Here is a 7,542-nt window from a genome sequence, read left to right on the forward strand (position 1 = left end):
TGACACTTTATAATTTTTGTCCACCAACATAGCTCATGTAGATACAGAATTGCCATTTTAGAATCCAGAAATGGTTGAAAAGCACTAATAGCTGTATCGCAGTCCTCAATCTGCTCTGTTAGTCACCAGCTAACAGCATTTTAGCCATAGATTTTTATTTTGTTCAGTTGTTTAATTGACATTAGCTGAACATCTGAAAACAGTTTAAATTGGTTCAATTTCATCAACTCAAAATACACTGTCTTTGTCAAGATTCTCGTAGTATAACCACCCTAGATATTTCTTTTTCAGACATTTGTGACTCCTCAACTAAAATGTTGTCATCTAAAATATAAAACCCTATAAAAAATTAAAATGACTTTGGTTTGGCTGAGATCTGCAGCTGGAATAATATCATCACGTCTTCACTTCTCTTGTATGTATGGAACTGTACTTTGGGGACCTTTTTTTTTTTATTTTGGACTAAAACCATGTTAATTTCAAAGTAGCCATCTGCCCTTCTTCTTAAGGAAATACTTTTGATTTTCACGTGTTTGATTTTCTGCTATTAAAATGCTGCAGGCTCCTTCTCTAAACAAGTGACATTCTTAATTTTTTCTTTCATTCCATGAAACACAAATTGAGTTGGAAAAAAAGTAAATCCAAAATAGCATGCTTCTATTTTTGCAGTTTTATATGATTATAACATGCTAGAAATGTCACTATAATTATAGCAACAAATTATTTCAACAATCCCCACCAAGTGATGCTATTTATAGAACATCTGAAAAATATGCAAAGGATGAATCCACCCTGGCAGAAAACCTACTCATGTCCATGTTAGAGTTAAAGGCTGGACCAATACCTGGGGCACAGGTGATTAACTGTGTCCTGTTTGAAAGCAAGGGATAAATGAGTCTATATTCAAACAAAGAACATGAGAAATGAGATAAATAACAGAGGACAATTAAATGATAATGACTTGGCATTTACTATGCATTCCTAGTGTATTAAACACACAAAAAAAGTTAAAATCACTAGTTTGCTCTATTTCAAGACTTAAAAACTGATTGCCATACCAGAGAGAACAGCAGTTCAGAAGAGGTTAGCAAAAAGAGCAATGTTTAGGTCAAGGGTTTATATACATATATATATACACATACATATATATGTACATACATATATATATATATATATATATATACACACACACATATATGTGTTTGTGTATATATATGCACACACACACATATCCACCTATATACATATAGAAGTGTGGAGAAGCTCTGGTGGCACAGTGCCTAAGGCATTTGACTGCTAAACAGAAGGTTGGCTTTTCAAACCCACCAGCCACTCCACAGAAGGAAGACTGGGCAATCTACTTCCGTAGAAACACTGCCTCAGAAACCCAAAGACGGGTTGCTATGAGTCAACTGGATGGCAGTGAGGTGTTTTTTTTTTGGTATAGAAGCATGTATGTATACATGTGTGTGTGTATATTCCTACTGCCATCAAGTCAATTAGGAAATTCCAACACATAGCGACTCCCATTGGATTTCTGAGGTAAAAAAATCTTTATGGAAGTAGATTGCTCAGTCTTCCTTCTGTGGAGTGGCTGGTGGGTTTGAAAAGCCAACCTTCTGTTTAGCAGTCAAATGTCTTAGGCATAGCACCACCAGAGATCAATTTTTCTATCTATATATCTGTCTATCTATCTATCTATCTATCTATCTAATGCATATATCACAGATAAAGGATGTATGCATTGTGTGTGTGTGTGGTGTCATCAAGTTGGTCCCTACTCATAGTGAACCTGTGTACAACAGAACACAATACTGCCCTTTCCTGCACTCCCCTCACAGTCATTGCTAACGTCTCAGTACATTGTTGCAATGATTGTGTTCATCCATCTTGTAGATCTTCCTTTCTTTTGTTGACCCACTACTTTACCGAGTATAATGTCCTTCTCCAGGGACTGCTCCTTTGTGATAACATGCCCAAAGTATGTGAGACAAAGTGTCCCCATCCTTCCTTCTAAAGAGCATTCTGGCTATACTTCTTTCAAGACAAACTTTTTTATTATTCTGGCAGTCCGTTGTGTATTCAGTATTCTTGACCAAAACCATAATTCAAAGACCTCAAATCTTCTTCAGACTTCTTTATTCACCATGCAGCTTTTGCATGCATATGAAACAGTTTAAACACCATGGCTTGGGTCAGGTGCATCTTAGTTAGCCCTCAATGTGAAATATTTGCCTTTTTTTTTTTTTTTTTTAATTTTAAAGGAGTCTTTCATAGCAGATTTTCCCAATGCAATACCCCATTTCACTGCTTGACTGCTACTTACATGCTGTTGATTGTGGATACAGATAAAATGAAATCTCCGACAGCTTCAGTCTTCTCTTCATTTATCATGATGTTGCTAATTGGTTCAGTTGTAAGGATTTGGGTTTTCTTTATAATGAGTTATAATCCATAATGGAGGTTATAGTCTGATTTTCATTAATAAATGCTTCAAGTCCTGTTTGCTTTCAACAAGTAAGGTTGTGCCATCTGCATGTTACAGGTTGTTTAGTGTCTTTCTCCAATCCTGATAATGCACTCTTCTTCATATATGCCACCTCTCAGATTATTTTCTCAGCATACAGATTGAACAAATATGGTGAAAGGATACAACACTGATGCACATCTTTCCAGATTTTGAAGCATAAATTATCCCTTTGTTCTCTTCGAATAACTGTCTTTTTGTATATGTACAGGCTCTGCATGAGCACGATCAAGTGTTCTGAAATTCCCATTCTTCCAAATGTTATCCATAGTTTGTTATGATACACATAATTTGTTATGAATGTCTTTACATAGTCAATAAAACACACGTAAACATTTTTTAGATATTCTCTGCTTTCAACCAAGATCCATCTGATCTCAGCATTGATATTCCTCATTCCACATCTTCTTCTGAATCCATCTTGAATTTCTGGCAGTTCCTTGTCAATGTACTGCTACAATCATTTTTTAATTATGAGCAAAATTTTACTTGTGTGTGATATTAATGATGCTGTTGGATAAGTCCCACATTCTGCCATGTCACTTTTCTTTGGAATGGGCATATATGTGGATTTCTTCTAGTTTGTTGGTTAGGTAGCTGTCTTCTGAATTTCTTGGCATAGATGAATAATAACTTCCAGTATTGCATCCATTTGTTAAAACATCTCAATTGTATTCCATCAATTTCTGGAGCCTTGCCTTTGCCCAGTGACTTCAGTACAGCTTGGATTTCTTCCTTCAGTACTTTTGGTTCTTCATCATATGCTACATCCTGAAATGGTTGAACATTGATGAATTTTTTGTACAGTGACTCTGTGTATTCTTTCCATCTTCTTTTGATGCTTTCTGTGTCATTTGATATTTTCTCCATAGAATCCTTTAACATTGCAATTTTTCTTCAGTTCTTTCAGCTTGAGAAATAACAAGTCTCTTCTTCCTTTTTTGGTTTTCTAACTCCTGGTTATAGTACTTTTCATTAGAGTACTTAGTCTCTCAAGGTGCCCTTTGAAATCTTCTGTTTACATATTTTACTTCATCATTTTTTCCATTCACTTTAGCCATTCCCCATATATAATGCCCACCACTCATCTGTCAGTTTGTCATACTGTGGTGGCTAGTGTGTTGCTGTGAGGCTAGAGGCTATGACACCAGTATTTCAAATACCAGTAGGATCACCCATGGTGCACAGGTTTTAGCAGAGCTTCTAGACTAACAGAGACTGGGAAGAAGGAAAGGGCCATACACTTCTCAAAGAATTGGGCAGTGAAAACCTTATGATTAGCAGTGAAACACTGTATAACATATTGCTAGAAAACTTTAGCCCTGAAACATTGTCTGAACTAGTGTTGGAAGATGAGCACCTCAGGTTGAAAGGCACTCAAAATACCACTGGGGAAGAGTTGCCATCTACAAGTAGACTCAACCTTAATGACATGCATGGAGTAAAGCTTTCAGGACCTCCATTTGCGGATGGGGCCTGGCTCACAATGGGAAGAAACAGCTGCAAATGTCCATTAATAATTAGAATGTGGAATGTATGAAGTATGGATCTAGGAAAATTGGAAGTTGTCAAAAATAAAATGGGACACATAAAGATCAATATCCTAGGCATTAGTGAGCTGAAATTAATTGGTTTGGGCCATTTTGAATCAGGCAATTGTATGATCTGCTATGCCAGGAATGACAAAGTGAAAATGAATGACATGGCATTCATCATCACAAAGAATGTTGCAAGAGCTATCCTGAAGTACAATGCCATCAGTGATAGGATAATATCCATATATGTGCAAGAAAAGCCAGTTAATACTATTATTATTCAAATTTATGCACCAACTAGGAAAGCCAAAGACCAGAAAATAGATTTTTACCAGCTTCTGGGGTCTGAAATTGACCAAACATGCAATCAAGATGTACTATTATTACTGGTGATTGGAATGTTAAAGTTGGAAACTAAGAAGAATCAGAGGAAGTTGAAAAATATGGCCTTAGTGATAGAAATGATGCTGGAAATCACATGATAGAATTTTGTAAGACCAATAATTTATTTATTGCAAGTACCTTTTTTCAACAACATGAACAGCAGCTATACACATGGACCTAGCCAGATAGAATACACAGGAAACAGATCAACTATATCTGTGGAATGAGGCGATGGAGAATCTCAATGTCTTCAACCAAAACAAGGTCAGGACTGTGGAATAGACCATCAATTGCTCATATGCAATGTGGTGGTTAAGTTTGTGTGTCAACTTGGCTAGGCCTGGTCAAATGGCTGGGCAGCTGGATGTAGTATTCCCCATGATGAGACTGGTAGTCACCTCCATGATGGAGCAGCTGAGTAGCTGCCTTTGGGTATGTGGTCTGTTTCCTGTATATAAGAAACAGCTTTGGGAATGGTCTCTAGCTTGTGGCACACTTGAACCCTGAATGTAGCCATGTCATTGTTCAGCAGCCTGACATGCTCTGCCAACCTTGGGACTTTCAATTAACTTGAATTAATGGCCTTCCATGTGGTTTGGTAACATGGGGACTGTGCCTTTTTACTTATCAACCTTGGGCTTGTCAGTCTCAGCAGCCAGCAGCTGTCTGAGTGAAGAAAACCTCTAGCTTTAGTGGACTGGGAGCAGGAGGCAGAGTTGAACCCCAAGGCTGAGGGGCTTTCCCCCAGGCCCTTGAGCCTGGCAATTTGAACTCGGACTTCTAGCCTACCGAACTGTAAGAGAATAAACTCCTGTTTGTTGAAGCCATCCCATTTGTGGTATATTCTTAGAGTGGCATTAAGTAACTAGAACATGCAAGTTCAAGTTGAAGTTGAAGAAAATTAAAACAAGTGACAGGAGCAAAATATGGCCTTGATTATATCCCACCTGAATTGAGAGACCATCTAAAGAATAGATAAAACAGATTGAACACTAGTGACCAAAAACAAGATGAGTTGTGGATGTCATCGAGATCAATAAACATGAAGAAACCAAAAGGTCATTAAAAAGAAAGAAAAGGAAAAAGAGACCAAGATGGATCTCAGAAGAGACTCTGAAACTTACTGTTGAAAGGAGAGTAACTAAAGCACACAGTGGAAATGAAAAGATAAAATAGCTGAATAGAAGATTTCAAAGGGCAGCTCAAGAAGACAAAGTCAATTATTATAATGATATGTGCAAAGGCCCAGAGTTAGAAAACCAAAGGAAAGAGCACGCTCAGCATTTGTTAAGCTGAAAGAACTGATGAAAAATATTAAATCCTTGTGTTGCAATATTGAAAGATACTATGGACAAAATGTTGAATGATGCAAGAAGCATTTAAAGACAGAAAGAAGACACAGAGTCACTGTACAGAAGACAATTGGTCAATGTTCAACTGTTTCAGGAGGTGGCATGAACCAATGGTATTGAAGGAAAAAGCCCAAGCTATTATATTGAAGGAATTGGCTAAAAACAAGGATCTGGGATTCAGCAGAATACCCACTGAGACATTTCAACAAATGGATGCTACCCTGGAGGCATTTACTTATCTATGCCAAGTAAATTGGAGGACAGCTACCTGGTCAACTGACTGGTAGAGATCCATATTTGTACCCATTCCAAAGAAAGGTGATCTAACAGAATGTGGAAATTATTGAAGAATATCATTAATATCACCTGCAAGTGAAATTTTGCTGAATATAATTAAAAAATAATTGCATCAGTATAATGACAGGGACCCACCAGAAATGCAAGCTGGATTCAGAGGAGGACTTGGAACAACATTAACATCTGTTAATGTCAGATGGATCTTGGCTGAAAGCAAAGAATACCAGAAAGATGTTTACTTGTGTTTTATTGACTATGCAAAAGCATTCAACTGTGTGGATCATATCAAATTATGGATAATATTGTGAAGAATGGGAATTCCAGAACGTTTAATTGTGCTCATGAGGAACCTGGATGTAGACAAGGAGCCTGTTGGTCGAACAGAACGAAGGGATACTGCATGATTTAAAATCAAAAAGGAAGTGTGTCAGGGTTGTAACCTTTCACCATACTTATTCAATCTGTATGCTGAGCAAATAATCCAAGAAGCTGGGCTATATGAAGAAGAATATGGCATAAGGATTGCAGGAAGACTAATAAACAACCTATGATATGCAAATGACACAACCTTGCTTGCTGAAAGTGAAGATTACTTGAAACACTAATGAATATTAAAGACTACAGTCTGCAATATGGATTACACCTCAACACAAAGAAAACAAAAATCCTCACAACTGGACCAAGCAGCATCATAATAAATGGAGAAAAGATTGAAATTGTCAAAGATTTTATATTACTTAGATCCACAATCAACAACCATGGAAGCAGCAGTCAAGAAATCAGACATTGTATTGAACTGAGCAAATCTGCTGCAAAAGACCTCTTTAAAGTGTTGAAGAGCAAAGATTACACTTTAAACACTAAAATATATCTAACCCAAGGCATGGTATTTTCAATCATCCGATATGCATGTGAAAGCTGGACAATGAATAAGGAAGACCAAAGAAGAGCTGATGCTTTTAAATTGTGGTGTTGGCAAAGAATAATGAAAATACCATAGACTGCCAAAGAATGAATAAATCTGTCATGGAAGAAGTGCAGCCAGAATGCATCTTGGAAACAAGAATGGCCAGACTTCATTTCACCTACTTTGGTCATGGTGTCAGAAAGGACCATTCCCTGGCAAAGGATATCATGTTTGGTGAAGTTGAGAGTGAGCAAAAAAAGGGGAAGACTTTCAACAAGATGGATTGATACAGTGACTGCAAGGATGGGCTCAAGTATAGCAAGGATTGTGAGGATGGCACATGATTGGGCAATGTTTCACTCTGTTGTATGTAGGGCCACTGTGAGTCAGAGCCAACTCAACAGCACCTAACAATAACATATATAATGCATATATGTGTGTGTAGGGGCTCTGGTAGCACAGTGGCTAAGACACTTGCCTGCTAACCAGACGGCTGGCGGTTCAAACCCACCAGCCACTCCTCGGAAGGAAGGTTGGGCA

This window comes from Orycteropus afer, unplaced genomic scaffold (assembly GCF_000298275.1).
Source record: "Orycteropus afer afer isolate SDZICR_OR568_19922 unplaced genomic scaffold, OryAfe1.0 scaffold00090, whole genome shotgun sequence".
Lineage (NCBI taxonomy): Eukaryota > Metazoa > Chordata > Mammalia > Tubulidentata > Orycteropodidae > Orycteropus > Orycteropus afer.